Raw genomic sequence first — 17,959 nt, forward strand, 5'->3', positions numbered from 1 at the left:
ATTATTATTTTTGCACTGTGCGATTTATACATCTACTTTCAGTTATTTGGGTATTTTTCTTGTTCTTGTTTTCTCTCTGTTTAATGGCCTTGTGTGAACATGCATTTACATTTTGCATGCACATCAACTTACGTTTCAGTTCAGATCTTCAGGTTTTTTCTTTGCAGTCAGTATGCTTTAGTGCATATAAAAGGGTGTGGCCGCCCTTTGTCTGGGCTGAGACGCTCATTTTGCCTCGGTTTTATGCTTACACTAGGGATCAGTCTCTCTGCCCTTGTCCATATGTATGTCACTTGACAAATGGTAAGGTTTTTAATATTAGAGTTAGGACTGTCCCATAAGGGTTTGCCGTGAAGTTGCGGGATGGCTTTCACATTATTTTGATCAAAATTATGTTAACTAAATACCCTTTAATTATTTATTATTATTTTTGCACTGTGCGATTTATACATCTACTTTCAGTTATTTGGGTATTTTTCTTGTTCTTGTTTTCTCTCTGTTTAATGGCCTTGTGTGAACATACATTTACATTTTGCATGCACATCAACTTACGTTTCAGTTCAGATCTTCAGGTTTTTTCTTTGCAGTCAGTATGCTTTAGTGCATATAAAAGGGTGTGGCCGCCCTTTGTCTGGGCTGAGACGCTCATTTTGCCTCGGTTTTATGCTTACACTAGGGATCAGTCTCTCTGCCCTTGTCCATATGTATGTCACTTGACAAATGGTAAGGTTTTTAATATTAGAGTTAGGACTGTCCCATAAGGGTTGCCGTGAAGTGGCGGGATGGCTTTCACATTATTTTGATCAAAATTATGTTAACTAAATACCCTTTTATTATTTATTATTATTTTTGCACTGTGAGATTTATACATCTACTTTCAGTTATTTGGGTATTTTTCTTGTTCTTGTTTTCTCTCTGTTTAATGGCCTTGTGTGAACATGCATTTACATTTTGCATGCACATCAACTTACGTTTCAGTTCAGATCTTCAGGTTTTTTTTTTTTCTTTGCAGTCAGTATGCTTTAGTGCATATAAAAGGGTGTGGCCGCCCTGGGTCTGGGCTGAGACGCTCATTTTGCCTTGGTTTTATGCTTACACTAGGGATCAGTCTCTCTGCCCTTGTCCATATGTATGTCACTTGACAAATGGTAAGGTTTTTAATATTAGAGTTAGGACTGTCTCATAAGGGTTGCCGTGAAGTGGCGGAATGGCTTTCACATTATTTTGATCAAAATTATGTTAACTAAATACCCTTTTATTATTTATTATTATTTTTGCACTGTGCGATTTATACATCTACTTTCAGTTATTTGGGTATTTTTCTTGTTCTTGTTTTCTCCCAATACTTGCCAATGCGGATTTCTCCCAACCATTCATACTCCACACTGATGGGAGCCTACATGGTCTGGGAGCCGTGTTATCCCAAGTACAGGAGGAGAAAGAGTGCGTGATTGCGTACGCCAGTCGCTCCCTTCACGACTCCGAGAGGAACCCAAATAATTATAGCTCTTTCAAATTAGAGTTGCTGGCTCTGGTTTGGGCAATGACCGAGAAGTTTGCAGAGTATTTGTCCAGGTCCGAAATACTGGTGAGAACAGATAACAACCCGTTGGCTCACCTGGAGAATGCGAAGTTGGGGGCCCTGGAGCAGCGGTGGGTGGCCCGCATGGTCAGGTACCGGTATAAAATCGCCTACCGGTCTAAGGCAGAGAATACTCAGGCCGACGCCCTCTCCAGAGTGACATATGAAAAGCCTGATCATGACCGCGATAAAGATTTGGAGGCAGATGAGATCCCTAGCTTCCAAAGTTTCGTGGGATTGCTGGACGCGGAGCAGGGACAGATCGGAGAGACATCGGAAGAACAAGTGCTAGGGCGGCCAAGAAATGACTGGGTCCGACTTCAACAGAGTGACAGAGAAGTTGCTCAATTACGTCAATGGGTGGCTTTGAGGCAGGTCCCCAGTCGAGAGGAGAGGAGTACCTTGTCCCCGGGAAAGCTGAAAATGCTGGGACAATGGGAGAGACTGTGTTTGCGAGACGGGCTGCTGTACCGATGGGTACAGCTACTGCGAGAGTTCGGGACCACCTGGCAAGTGGTGATCCCAGAGAATTTGGTCGGAGTAGTGGCTAAGGAGGCTCATGAACGAGGGGCTTACTTTGGACCAGAGAAGACATTTCAGTGGTTGCAGAGGCTGGTGTATCACCCCCGACTGCGAGTAACAATAGAAGACACTTGTCGAAGATGCCGGAGCTGTGAGCTGGTTAAGCCCCCAGAGCAGTGGGTCCCCATACAAACCATTGTAACTTCTGCCCCTTGGAGGTGCTGATGATTGACTATTTGACTGTTGGACCGGCGCATCTCAGGTATGAACATTGCGTGGTAATGACAGACCACTTCACAAAGTTTGCGGTGGTGACCCAGACCAGAGATCAGACCGCCGAATCAGCTGTGCAGGCCATCTGCCGAGACTTCATTCGGGTGTACGGCTGCCCAAAGAGGATCCATTCCAATCAAGGCGCCTGCTTCCAGGGCCGGGTGATGGAAGAGCTGCACCGGTTGTACAGGATTGAGAAGTCACGGACTACTCCTTATCACCCTCAGGGAAATGGGGCCTGTGAACACTTTAATCGGACATTGATCCAAATGCTCCGCACATTGGAGGAAGATCAGAAGGTGCGATGGCCTGAGTTTGTAGCCGAGCTGGTGTGGGTCTACAACAACCGAGTGAATAGTACGACGGGGTTCACTCCTTATACCTTACTGTTCGGGCGAAAGGGGCGAGAGATTACCGCGTTAGAGCTGGACCCCGAAGAGGACTACCCACGGACGGGGATGTCTTCCTGGGTCCGAGAACACCGGCATCGACTGCAGACCCTCCGACGGTTGGTACAACAAAAGTTTCGGGAGCTCAAACATCATGAGACATTGCTTCTTCGAGGGACAGCTCTGAGGCCCAGGGAGCGGGTGTTGGTTCGAGACAGGCGGCCCCGGGGCAAATTGAGTAGGCGGTGGGAACGGACTCCGCACCGAGTGAAGCGCAGGTTTGGCGCTGAAGGACCTGTGTATGAAGTTCAACCCGAGGGGGCTGAAGTAGCCCCTACCAGAGTGGTTCATAATAGTATGCTGCGGCCCTGTCTGTCTAAAGATGATGAAGATGAAGAAGAATCACCTGCTTCTAGAGAGGGTCCTGTCACAGTTGCCCCAAGCCACGATGTGGATGAAGAAGAATTGTTGATTCTACCTCCGAGCCCCAGCACTTGATTACCTGCAGTCCCCAGTGCAGGCGGCGAGGGAACACCATCGGTTGAAGCCACCGGGCAGGCGGAGATTGGGAATCCAAGTGACCCTGCACCCCCCATCGGTCAAACTGAGTTACGCCAGTCAGAAAGGACAACAGCAGGAGTGCCGCCTCACCGTTACGAACAAGATCAATTTATATGGCAACGTATCGTCCAGGAAGTCCAAGAATGTGAACGTTTGGTGAAGGAACTCTCGCCCGTGGAATGGGGAGTTAAAGGAGAGCGGGAGTGTAAGTGGGAAGACCGGGGTGTAATTACTTTCAAAACAAAGGATCCGGAACTGCCGGGGCCGTGCCTCTTGTTACAGGGGGAAGACAGACTGCGAGACAGGAGTCAGGTGACCGGGAAGCTGGGGGTGTGTCCAGAGAGAGAGCTGAGGAGTTAGGTGACCAGGGAACTGAGCTTGTGTCTAGGAAGAGGGAGAAAAAGGAGCTTTTGCGCCGGGAAAAGCAGCAGTGAACAGTGGGAGTCAAGCCCGACTAGAGGGAGAAGAGACGCAGGATCCCTGGAGCCGAGCAAGTGAGATGCACTGTTGTGGACTAGGGGCTCAGCGGGTCAAACCGGAGACCGCCCGCTGCCGCCAGAAGATGGAGCATTGTTTAGACGGGGAAGCCGGAAGAAAGCAACACCGGCACCAGCCGGCAACTGCCTTGTGAGGAGCAAGAGTCAGCTAAGTGAAAAAACTGCCGATGACAACCGTGTCGACTCTGCTACATCTAGCCCAACTGTGGATTGTCAGTTATAGCATATTACCTGCTACTCCCCTTGTTGTCCCCATATTTCCCGTTACTCCCTGCATGGAGATTGACCCTGTTACAGTAAATCCCCCTTGTTTATGAACCCTGTACTTGCTGCTCTGTGTTTATGTGTCACTGCATCTAAAGTACCTGTGTTACAGTTCAAACTGTCAGGATTCCCCTCAATTTCCAGATTGAGTGGGTATTAACAAGACTGCCAGTGTGAGATCTGCATACTAGATTCTCATCTGCTTATCCCAAAAGAAAAGTGAGAAAAACTGATGAAAATCTAGTTGTTTTTTTTTTATGGACAGAAGCCAATGAAAATCTAGTTACCATGTGACCACCAGTATTCAGATTGCATATTGTCAGTTACGTAACCGCCCGCTTGATAATGTGAGCTGCATACTGGTGGTAATGTGCTGACTATATTCTCACCCATTTAATTCAATATTCTATTGAGAAAACAACATGAGAATCTAGTGAGCACTTTACCACCAGTATGCAAATCGCATATTGGTGGTCTTTTGCCAGTTAGCTCGACCTTGCAATTGGGCATTTGAGGGGAGGGAAATCCTAACAGGGTGAGGTAATGCACACTGTAAGGATTTAATATCTTGCAATCATGGAAAGTGACTGTAGAAAATCACAACAAGCGAGGAAAATCCATTTAAGCAGTTTGCCCTCTAAATGTTGAGTGAATTCATCTACACCTGATAAGAAGCAGCCTTTATGTCCATGCAAGGCCTTCACTGTCACTGGTCTTTTTTTTCTGAAGATGCCTCTATATTGTTTGACTCAACTTTCATATATGGTGTATCATGATTATAGTAAGGAGTTTATAGGTAAAATGATTATCTCTGCTGTAGCCCTTATACCTGGCCTGTGACCCCTTGCCTAAGATGTTAGTGACAGAACTGTTGAATCATGTTAAGCCAGCTACATACGATACATAAATATATCTATCCTATAGCCATGCATGTTTAGTTCAATGAAGAGTGGGGGATAAATAACAGCCAGATGGATCTGGCATTATTAACAAATAAAACAGTAAGATAAGAATCCAATTACGCACTAAGCAGCTAAGATCTATGCTGAATAAACAAGTCTGATACATAGATGCCCTCCCCTTCACAACTTACATGATTTGAAGAGGTATTCTTAAGTTATTAGATGCTTTAATTAGATAGAAAGGATGAAAATAAGCAAGTTTTCAATTGACTTGCTTTTTCTATCTGCTTTTAATCGTCTGCAATTAGAGCTTTTATCTTACATAGTGTACAGTTGATTTCCATTGAGCTAGGCCACCAGTAATTGCACAGACCCTGGCTGAGTGTGCACAATAGTTGTATTTCCAAGAGAGGAGTTAACTTCTAACATAACAGCCTCCTCTCTCATTGATTTCTATACAGAAGATAGCTGCCAACCTCTCTCAGCTCCTGACAGGGCTCTTATCATTCCATTTTGCCAAACTGCAGTCAAGCTTTTTTATGTCTGTGTATCAGCAGTGGGGTCCTTCTGGGTCTCCTACCATAGTGTTTCAATTCATTCAAATGTTGACGGATAGTTAGCGCCGACACTGATGTACCCTGAACCTTCAGGACAGCTTGAATTTCTTTGGAACTTGATTGAGGCTGCTTTTCCACCATCCAGACTATCCTGCATTGCAACCTCTCATCAATTTTTCTCTGCCATCCATGTCCAGGGAGATTACAGTTGCATGGGTTGTAAACTTCTTGATTATGTTGCACACCGTGGACAACGGAACATCAAGATCTCTGGAGATGGAATTGTAACCTTGAGATTGTTGATATTTTTCAACAATTTTGTTTGTCAAATCCTCAGACAGTGCTCTTCTCTTTCTGTTATCCATGCTTAATGTGGCACACACAGACACACAATGCAAAGATTGAGTCAAATTCTACCCTTTTTATCTGGTTTCAGGTGTGATTTTCATATTGCAAACACCTGTCACTTGCCAGAGGTAAGTTTGAATGGACATCACATGCTTGAAATAAAGCTGTTTACCCATATTTTTTGGAAAAGTGCCAACAATTTTGGGGGTTTTGTGTGAAATTATGCCCAATTTGCTTTTTCTTATTTTTTTTTGTGTTGTTCCAATACACACAAAGGAAATAAAAATGGGTATAACAAAACTTGTGTAATGGCAATAATTTTCTGTGAGAAATACTGGAACAATTTCAAGGGTGCCAACAGTTTCAGCCATGACTGTATATGGACAATTTTACTGAGACACGTACAACAAAGTAGAAACTTTTATAACATGATATTCTAAATCCACAGGCATTAATATAGAGTTGGTGCCCCTTCTGCAGGTAAAATAGCTTCCTCTCTTCTGTAAAAACTTTCTACAAGATTTTGGAAAGTGTTCCTTATTTATCTAGAAAAGTATTTGTGTTGGATGTTTAATGTTGGATGAGAGGGTCTGGCTCATAGTCTCCATTAGAATTCATCCCAAAGGTGTTCTTTAGGGCTTTGTGTGGACCAGTAAAGTTCTTCTACTCCAAACTAACTCAGTCATGACTTTATGAACCTAGCTGTGTGCAGTGGAGCACAGTCATGCTGGAACATAAAAGGGCCTTCCCCAAATTCTTGCCACAGAGTACGAAGCATACAGTTGTCCAAAATGTATTGGTGTGTCAAAGCATTAAGACTTCCCTGCACTGGGATTAAGAGGCTTAAACCAACACCTGAAAAACAACCCATAGCATTAGCCTTTCTCCAACAAATTTCAGCTGGCACAATTCAATCAAGCAGGTAACACTCTGACAGGTAACAGACTCAATCACACTCCCAAAAATTTTATTCACTTACTAGTGTATATTGCAGAAATAAAAAATAGGAGAATAAAATAAATGGTTCAGTGTCTAAAGCCATGATTTTAGTTATCTTTATTACTCCTTAATATAAACTTTTAGCCTTTACTAGGTAACAACGCTCAAAGTCTAACTTCTAGTAACATATAGGACATATTTTTTGATGAGCATTTTATGTGGATAATGAAACATATGGCTTTATCAGTCAGAAGTACAGTAAAATGTGGTGTAACTGACAGATATGTAATAAAAAGAGAATAGTTCAAATGATTAGAACATATGCTCCTACACAGAGATTTGATGCCACCCCAGAGGTTGCACATATCTACAGTTAGCTGGAGTAAATAATGTCAACTTGCAAATTATTAATATATCTCTCAGGAAAGATAAATGTCAAAGAAAATACAAAAATCAAACATTAAAACGGAATATAGTAACTTATTAACAGATAACAACAGTTGCAGCTGCCTAAAACAAATGGCAGATAAGATTACGTAGCTTGCACCTGGCCCTCTATAAACACTGTGTAGTTCAGTTTATGTGATTTAGTAACCTAAGGACAGAAACGGTTGTGGAAGAGGTTACTTGCCAAAGTGGTTATCTACCTGCAGTCTTGTTGCATTAAGCTTTGATTCATCGGACACTCATAAACCAGGTGTGAACTGGCTTTGGCTGATTGATAATTTTTGAAAAGAAAACGCAGCATGAACTTTATGCAATGTTTCTAAGCAATGAAGGGAGGTTTATCCCTAAAGATGATGATGGAATATTGCTGGGATGTGCCAGGAATGATCAATCTGTAGAGGTATATCTGCTGTGAGCCCCATTGATTGCTACTATAAATTTGCAGTGGCTATTAAAAAAGCAGCATTAGTGGCCAATCATAGTCTACAATGAGAAAGGATATTTTAGATTTACACTTGCACTCATATTTACAGTTTTCTGCTGCATAGGATAGGAAACCAAAAACAGACAAAAAAGAATCTGATTGCGATTTGTTACATAGCGGACACCAATGACATCTGATAAAACACACAGACTATTATTGGTATAACTAAAATTGATTTTTTTAGGGTTAGTTAGTTTTTTGACAGATACAAACTTTTATGTAAATTTTGTATACAGTTTTTGTTATGTAGTAATGATGAGCTTCAGATTCTTCATTTTTTGGGCAGCTCAGGAATCCAATGTGACACTGCAGGCCTCATAGGAGTTGACTTTTTCAAAGTCTTTTTCTCAGGATTTTGTACATTTTTATAGTGTCCCAGGCAATTTTTTTTTGCAAGCAGATTTTAGTTTAAAACTCCACTACATTACGCACTAACTGGACATCTGTCTATCCAGTGGAAATGATGAAGATTTGAGGCCTTGTGCTCTATATATGCAGCTAGTAAAAATGTTAAAGGGGTTGTCTGGTCTAAATTGATAAGTCTGCAGTCGCTCTGTGTGACTGCAGACTCAAGAATCCCCCAGCGCACTCATTGTGCGCTGCAAGGATTTGCCGGTTTCTGAACCGGGAATGGCGGTGATGTATGCGTTATGTATATTCCAGGGCAGAAACAGTCTAGTGGGAGCGGCCTCGCTCCATACACTTGTATGGAGTGAGGCTGCGCCCCCTCTTGCGGCCGTCCAGTGGGTATGGTCATCTCGTGTGCGTGGCCTTGCTCAATACAAGAAATTCTTCTAAAAATTATTAACTTTCTCATTTACCCTGTTAATACCTATTTATACACTAATGCATTTTACACAACTTATGCCACTACATTATAAATTCATTTTTCAATTTAAATTACCAAATAAAACTACAGGAAGATTCTATTATAACTCGCACTACAATGAAGCAATCTGAACCCAAAACAAACAAGCAACATACCCTGACATATGTGTAATCGATTGCGTTACATGTGATGCTCGAAGTGTTCTCTGTTTTGCGCCAGACACATTTCAACAAGGCGCTCCATGTTCTTGAACATATCAGTAAGCATATCAGGGGCAATAGCAACAATTTCACTTTAGATATTTTCCTTCAAATAATTCCACAGTGCAAGGCTTGTTCCAATAGACTTTTCTTTTGAGCATACCTCAAAGGAAGAAGTCTGCTGGTGTCAGATCTAGCGACCGTGGTGGTGAAAACCCCCTTAAAATTATAATTTTGCTGAAAAAGGACTCAATTTCTGCCATGCCTCTTGCCGATGTGTGACAAGTTGCTCTATCTTCCGTTAATTCACGATTATCCAGTTTTTCATGAACCATTAAAAAATGTCCAGGTATACATTGGTGTTCATAGAAAATGTCACAGAGACATTGCATACCATACACTGACAATCAAGGGGTGTTTTTTGGCGAATAGCAATCTGATATTTAGTGTCCTATATATGGGTGTTTTGGGATGCTGTACAGAACCTACCTCATTGCGGGGGCATTTTATCTTGTTAAAACTTCTATAAACTGAGGAGCATATTGCATGTCGTTTAGTTCAGATTACTTTGTCTTAGCGAGTTATTACAGAATATTCAGGTGCCTCTTTTGAGTGAATTTCCCTGTACAATCTCATTATACTACTAGATCAGTTCCTTGAGAGATGTAGTTTATCAATTGGGGTACATTTTGGGGAGTTTTTTTTTATGTTCTGGCACCTTCAAGTCTCTGCTACTGTGACATAGTACCCACAAACTATTCCAGCAAAATCTGCACTCCAAAATGATGCTCCTTCCCTACTGGGCTCTGCAGTGTGCCCGAATAGAAGTTTCTGACCACATACTATATATGGGATATTAGCATACTTAGGAGAAATTGTATTACAAATTTGTGAGTAAAAAAACATTTTTTAGTGAAAAAAAAATGAAATGCAGATTTTTTCAGTTTCACTCCATAATGTTATAAATTTCTGTGGGCTCAAAATGCTAACTGCACCCCTAGATGAAACCATTGACGTTTTTAGTTTATAAAGTGGGGTAATTTTTTGGGGGGGTTCTTCTGATTTTGCATCTCAGGGGTTCCGTAAATGTGACACGGTGTCCACAGTCCATTAAAGCCAAAGTTATGCTCCAAAAGTCCATTAGCATTCCTTCCTTTCTGAGCTCTGCTAGGTTCCCAAACAGTAGATTTTGACCACATATGGAAAATTGCCTGATTCAGGAGAAATTGCATAACAAACTGTGAGGTCTATTTTCTCCTATTACTCATTGTGAAAATGAAAAATTTGAAGCTAAATCAACATTAGAAGAAATGTAAATTTTCATTTATTTCTTACACTTTGCATGAGTTAGCAAGGATTAACAAGCATCTAGAATGTGGTTTTCAATACTTTGAGGGGTGCAATTTTTTAAAATGGGGTCTTATTTTGCGATTTTATGAAATATTGACTCTCAAGTTCATATAAAATATAAATTGGTTCCTAACAAAATAGGTTTTGAAAATGTGAAAATAGATATAAAGTAGATACATGGTAAGGCTAGGGCTACATGGCGATATTTGTGCCATCACAGCTAATAATTTCCTATGATGTCACATTGCAACCTGCGACCTCATGAGACTCAGATGCAACTGTTTCCAAATGTGTTGGGTTTTCTGTTGCTAATCATAAGTAGTACGCAACTCATTTGCCATAGACTTCAATGCAAGACGGAAAGTATTTAGACCCCTTTAAATTTTTCATTCTTTGTTTCATTGCAGCCATTTGGTAAATTCTAAAAAGTTTATTTTTTTTCTCATTAATGTACACTCTGCACCCCAAAAAACAGAAATGTAGAAATTTATGCAAAGTTTATTAAAAAAGAAAAACTGAAATATCACATGTTCATATGTATTCAGACCCTTTGCTCAGTATTGAGTAGAAGCACCCTTTTGAGCTAGTACAGCCATGAGTTTTCTTAGGAATGATGCAAAAAGTTTTTCACACCTGGATTTGGGGATTCTCTGCCATTCTTCCTGTTATGATAGGCTACAAGCACTAAGGAAAGACAGGAGATCTGTCCCTACAATAGAACTAAGCTAGATCCCTACGATGTAACGGGGAACCTGATCCTGCGATCAGACCCGCTAAAGTCCTCAGCTAGTCTGAACGAAGACCTATAGATGTGAGGGAGGGATCCCTACAAGAACTAGGGACTGGGAGAAAGATGGACACCTCCTAGCAGAAATTGCAGCTGTAAAAAGACAAACACACAACATAGAACATAAAGGTCAAAAGACCTAGCTAAACTGACTGAGAAAGGTTACAAAGCACCTGGCTAGCTTAAGAGTAGAAATTACAATGAAGTCCAGCATGGCCAGAAGGGCGGAGCAGGATTAAATAGGCAAAAAGGTCATGTGACCAGCAAAATAGAAAAAAACCTAACAGGAGAGTTCTAACAGTACCCCCTTTTCTAAGAGGATCCTCCGGATCCCCTAGGCCCAGGCTTATCAGGAAACCTCTTGTGAAACGCTCTGACAAGTCTGGAAGCAGAAACATCATCCGCCCTCACCCATGAGTTATCCTCGGGACCGAAACCCTTCCAAGCGACGAGATACTGCAAACTCCCCCTATACCGTCTAGAATTAAGGATGCGGGAAATTTCATATTCCCCGTCCTCCACCACCGGAGGAACAGTGGCAGTGGCGTCTCTATCTGATACATCAGCTTTATTCAATAGAGAAACATGAAACACCGGATTAATCTTCCAGGAGGTAGGAACCTCCAACCTAACAGCAGATTGGTTAACTACCTGAAGCACCTTAAAGGGCCCTACAAACTTGGGACCCAATTTTTTAGAAGGAATCCTCAACCGCAGATTCTTAGAGGACAACCAAACCGTGTCACCAACCGTAAACAAAACCTCTTGACGTTTCCTGTCAAAGTACTACTTAGATTTTTTGTTAGCCTCCTGAAGATTACCACGCACATCCGTCCAAACTCTCTCCAAATCACCGGAAAAACTCTCCTCCTCAGGCACAGCCGATACCAATTTGGAGAATGACCCAAAAGACGGATGTCTCCCAGAACAACAAAAAAAAGGCGAACACCCAGCAGAAGAGGATGTATGGTTGTTAAGAGCAAATTCAGCAAGCGGCAGAAACTCAGACCACCCCTCTTGATTGTCTGCCACAAAACAATGCAAGAACTGCTCAACATCCTGATTCTTCCTTTCTGTCTGGCCATTAGACTCAGGATGATATCCAGATGAAAACGACAAATGAACTCCCAACCTGTCACAAAAGGCATGCCAAAAACGAGCCACGAACTGAGGTCCCCTATCAGAAACAATGTCAGTAGGAACACCATGGAGTCTGACAATTTCCTTGACAAAGGCCTTAGCGAGTGTATTAGCGCAGGGCAGTTTGATGAAGGGAACCAAGTGACACATCTTGCTAAAACGGTCCACGACTACCCAGATGACCGTGAAACCCTCAGAGGAGGGAAGGTCAGTAATAAAGTCCATAGCCAGATGTGTGCAAGGTGCACTAGGAACCTCCAGAGGGCAAAGCGACCCCGCAGCAGGAGTATGAGAAGACTTAGATCTAGCACACACAGTACATTGACGCACCCACTTAATGACTTCCTTCTGCCATCCAGGCCACCAAAAACTGCGACCCACAAGTCTCTTGGTCTCAGAAATTCCTGGATGACCTGCCAAACGAGACTCATGACACTCAACAAACAAATCTCTCCTAAAGGTCCTAGGCACAAACAACCTCCCATGGGGAGTGTTAGATGGGGCATTCTCCTGTGCTTTAAGAATCTCATCTTCCAAAACAGAGTCCAATGCAGCAATCACAACAACTTCTTGCAAAATGGTCTCTTCCTCCTCAGCACCGACCATGGGAGAAAAGCTGCGAGACAACGCATCAGCTTTAACATTCTTGGTACCCGGGATGTAAGTAACGGAAAAATTAAATCGCGAAAAAAAAAAGTGCCCACCTAGCCTGACGGGCATTCAAGCGCTTGGCAGCATCAAGATAGATCTGAGCTACGTGTGCACATGTTTGAACATTGTGTGTTTTGCCAAGCTGTGTATGTAGCAGAGTTGTGTATATACAGCAGAGATGAGTGTACATGTACTGTGCATGCAAGAGTGTTGCATACATGTGTGTATTGCAGAGAGTGTACCAATGTTCATGTTGTAAATGTATATGTGGATAATACACATGCTGCATAAAAACCACTAACAATATATGTGTTACGGCCCAATTCTTCCATATTAAAATTAACGTTATTGACCCTTCCACAAATTTACACCACCAGATTAAATTAGTGTCCGGTGCTAAACTCCAAAAACAGACTTCTCTTGGAAGTCTGTTTTAGGCTATGTGCCCACGATGCAGAAATGCTCAGGATTTTTTCCTGAGCGTTTCTGCATCTCCCTGGCAGAAAAAACGCATGTGGATTGTACATGCGTTTTTCCTGCCAGGGACAAGCGGATGTGAAGCGTTCTTCACATGCATTTCCGCATGCAGGTTGACAAGCGCTTTCCAAGCGATTTTAGCATCATTTGGAAAGTGCTTGTCAACTTGGTCACACTATATAAATCCATGCAACCGAAAGAATGTTTAAAAATAAAAAATTAAATCTATACTTACCTTCCGAAGCCCCCGGTGTCTTGCTTCGCTCCGTGCTGGCGTGCCGGCAGCTCGTGGTGCACCTACACTGAAGGACCTGCCGCCACATGACTTTGACGTCAGCGCAGGTCCTTCAGTCCACCACGATCTGCCGACAAGGGAGGACAAGCGCAGAGGGGGCCATCAGAAGGTAAGTATAATATTTATTTTTTATTTTATTCTTTCTTTTTACAGGTTCTATGGTACCCGGGTCCGGAGGAGAGTCTCTTCTCCTCCAGACCCGGGTACCATCCCCACATTGAAACGCTTGGATTCCGCATCTACAGATGCAGTGATGCGGAATCCAAGCAATTCAATGCAGGTCAATGGTGGCGAAAACGCAGGGCTTCCGCAAAATAATTGGTAGTGCTGCTTTTTTTTCCGCAATGATAACCCGCAGCGGAAATTTTCGCAGCATGTGCAGAACACATGCGGATTATCATTGGGGAACATGGCAGGCCTTCTACCATGCGTTTTTTAAGCATTTCTGCAGTGTTTTTGCCGCTTCAGAAACGCTTAAAAAACGCATCGTGGACACACAGCCTTAATGTTCAGAGTTCCGGGGGAAGTCAAAGGAGAGAGAATTTTCCTGCTCCAAAGTTCAGGTCCCCATTGTTTTCAATGGGGTTTGAGTTCTGGTTGAAGTTTGGGTAAAGTTCTGGTACCTGAACCGAACTATGGAATAAAGGTCAGGTACCAGAACCTGAACTTCCACGGGTCCGCTCATCCCTATTAGTACAGTCCTGCTCATCATTATTGGCACCCATGAAGTTTAAGTACATAATGTGGAATATCTCGTGAAAAAAATGAATCAAGTGAAACAGTTTTTTTGTATAGAGCATGTGTGTTAAATACAAAAGAGCAAATGATAAACAATAATTTAAAACAAAAAACAATGGGAGGGGAAAAAAGAAAAACCTAAAGCATGCCGAGTCATTGGTATTGGCACCCTTTACATTTAGTTTGGAAACACATTTTGACTCGCCTGTGGTAAATCACAAAAAAAGGTTCTCCTGTGATTAACTGTCAGTGCCCATGTGACATGAATTAGCCAATGAATGACTTCAGTGTTTTAAAAAGCCACATGGTAGGCCCTATTTCTTTGTTACAATGGTGAAGACAAAACAGCTGTCTGAGAACATCAGAACTGCTATTATTAGCATCCAAAGTGTATAAGGCCATCTCCAAAGACCTTGGTATTCCAGTTTCAACAGTGCGCAATGTTAATAAGAAGTTTGCCAAGCATGGAACTGTGAAGAACCTCCTTAGAAGTGAGAAAAAGAGGAAAATTGACAAGAGATGACTTCGAAGGTTGGTGAGAATGGTAGAAAAAACTCCACGTCAAACATCCAAAGACCTGAAGGCCAAACTGGAACAGTCTGGGGTCATGGTTTCAATAAAGTACCATATGCCGCACACTAAACCAAGCAGAGCTTTATGGGCGAAGGGCAATGAAGAAACCATTGCTGAAGAAAAGACATAAAAAGGAACGACTGATCTTTGCCAAAGAGTACCTTGACAAACCACTATCCTTCTGGGAAAATGTTCTGTGGACAGATGAAACAAAAATAGAGCTTTTTGGCAATACAAAGCAACAGTCTGTTTACAGATAGCACAATGAAGCTTATAATGAGAAGAACACTTTACCAAGAGTTAAGCATGGTGGAGGATCCATAATTCTGTGGGGTTGCTTTGCTGCGTCTGGTACTGGAGGCCTTGACCGTATCACAGGAATCATGAAATCAGAGAATTATCAACAGATTTTAGAGCGAAATATCCTACCCAGTGTAAGAAAACTTGGTTTGAGTTGAAGATCACACCTCCTCCAGCAAGACAATGACCCAAAGCACACATCCAAAAGTACACAGGAATGGTTAAAAAAGAAAAAATGGACTGTTTTAAAATGGCCAGCAATGAGTCCTGACCTCAATCCCATTGAAAATCTTTGGGTTGAGCTGAAATCTGCCATTGGGAAAAAGAACCCTGCAAACATTCAAGAGCTTGAACAAACTGCAAAGGAAAAGTGGGAGAAAATTCCAGCTGAGAAGTGCAAGAAGCTTATAGATGGCTACAAGATACGTTTGGAGGCTGTTAGCAATGCCAAAGGGTATGCAACCAAGTATTACCGTATTTTTCGGACTATAAGACGCACTTTTTTCCTCCAAAATTTTGGAGGAAAGTGGGGCCTGCGTTTTATAGTCCAAATGTATATGGACTATATATGGTGGCTGTGAGTGGCGTGGGGGGAGCGGCAGTGGCGGTGGAGCGGGCACAGCTCCTGCAGCAGCCAGCGGTCAGTGTACCCGCTATTAAAGTCCATGAATATTCACTACAACCCATGGGAGTGGGTCGTAGAGAATATTCATGGACTGTAATAGCGGGCACACAGACCACAGAGCCGCAGCAGGAGCCGCGCTGCGGTACAGTGTGAGCGCTATTAGAGAGAATCAATGGTCACTGCTCCCCACGCACACAGTCCGGGTGTGGGCAGCAGTGACAGTGACTCTTCCGGCACAGCATCTCACAGTGTGAAGGCGCATGGCGTCATCGCCATGCACGGCTCACACTGAGATCAGTGCTGGCTGCAGAGGAGGACACAGCGCTGGAACACAGGGAAGAAAGGTGAGTAGAACTAGTGTTTATTTTTTTGTGTGCAGAATGGGATAGGGGGTGCCAAGCATACCAAGAAGCGTGAGGAGGGACCATACATACCAGGAAGAAGGATGAGGGGGACCATACATACCAGGAAGGATGAGGGGGACCATACATACCAGGATGAGGGGGACCATACATACCAGGATGAGGGATGAAGGGTGCCATACATACCAGGATGAGGGTGGCCATGCATACCAAGCAGAGGGATAATGGGTGCCATACATACCAGGAAGAGGGATGAGAGATTAAGGGTGCCATGCATACCAGGATGACCGGGGCCATGCATACTTGGAAGAGGGGTGCCATCCATACCAGGAAGAGGGACGAGGGGTGCCATGCATACCAGGATGAGGGGTGCCATGCAACCAGGATGAGGGGTGCCATGCATACCAGGATGAGGGGTGCCATGCATACCAGGATGAGGGGTGCCATGCATACCAGGATGGGGGTGAGGGGTGCCATGCTTACCAGGATGGGGATGGGGGCCACGTATAACCGGAAGGAAGGGCCATATACTAGGATGGAGGATATTAACAGAATTGGGAGACATTATCCCTATACCAGTGTCAGCAGCAGACTCCCTCCCCCATAACAGTGCATCATGACCACATTTATTGCTTAATTTTTTTTTATATTTTCCTCCTCTAAAACCTAGGTGCGTCTTATGGTCTGGTGCATCTTATAGTCCGAAAAATACGGTAATTACGGGTGCCTTTATTGGTTCACATGCTGTTTATTCTGTTTCTTCTTTGAAATTGCAACATGGAAGTTGAAAAACAATGTTTTATCGTTTTATTACTTAGGACCACTAATTAAAAAATCCTGTGGATATAACTTTGGTACATTTCCATTTGTTTCTGAAGATATTGTACAGTCTATGAAAAAAATGAAGGAATGCCAATAATGGTGAGCAGCACTGTATGTAATATATTTCACCTATTTTCTGCAGCCAAAACCTGGGGAGAGTGACAGTAAGCTGCATCCTATGTTACTAAAAATATGTTTAATAAATACAAATTGCAAAAAAAGTAAAAACATACTTAGAAAATCTAATAATAATAAAAATTGTTTATTTGCAGTGGCACCGAAAATCTAACCGAACACAGAGGATGTTGAAAGTGACCCTACTGACAGATATGGAGATGCTTCTACAGACCTTGGATCAGCTACTTCACATCAAGCCTCAACTGGTGTATAGCCCTGCTCCAAAAGGTGGAGGCCTGAATCCGAAAATTTGCCACTGTCCACACAACATTTAGCTTTATTAGGAGAGAAAAAATATAATAGGTGATTGAAACTACTACTTCAGCATGTACATATACAAATATATTCATATACATATCAGTGAAAAACAGCATTTTATGTATACTTGGAAGATCTTTGTCTAATATTAAAGCAGTCTGCTGATCTAAAACATTCAAATGTGACTAATACACAAAAATAGACGAAATTGGGGAGGTGACAAATAATTTTACTCTGTACTGTAGATAGGCAATAAACTGATCAGCTGCAGACAATCATTTAATCATCGCAAACAATGTGCTTTACTACAGAAAAAAATGAAATAATAAATCTTGGTGTAGAAAAGTTTTGTTTCATTTTCTGATAAATTTATTGTAGTGCGGCAGTGTTCACACTGTGCGGTAATGAGGCAGTGACCCAGTAAAGTTCAACTTAAATGTCTTTATTTTCCAAAAACTCACAAAGTAAAGGTAAACAGTATCCTTCGGATCGCAGCCGGGTCGTAACACAGTCAGTCTCAAAACCAGTTACCATGGGACGACTGCATCAATGTGTCGCGCTGAGGTGCGCCTCGAGTTTTGCTTTCCTCTTGGTCAGGTCACACAGGCCA

General features: G+C 42.6%; 1 long non-coding RNA gene across 1 annotated transcript in view; it reads left to right on the forward strand.

Moving 5' to 3' along the window:
- Positions 1-17,682, forward strand: part of LOC141265591 (uncharacterized) — a 70,799-nt gene extending 53,117 nt beyond the window's left edge. Inside the window, exon 3 of the long non-coding RNA XR_012320124.1 lies at positions 17,187-17,682. This is a non-coding gene — a long non-coding RNA (uncharacterized lncRNA). The remainder of the gene's footprint in view (positions 1-17,186) is intronic.
- Positions 17,683-17,959: the final 277 nt, after the last annotated feature.

Source organism: Phyllobates terribilis, unplaced genomic scaffold (assembly GCF_046119375.1).
Source record: "Phyllobates terribilis strain yellow unplaced genomic scaffold, ASM4611937v1 Scaffold_4__5_contigs__length_816908805, whole genome shotgun sequence".
Classification (NCBI taxonomy): Eukaryota; Metazoa; Chordata; class Amphibia; order Anura; family Dendrobatidae; genus Phyllobates; species Phyllobates terribilis.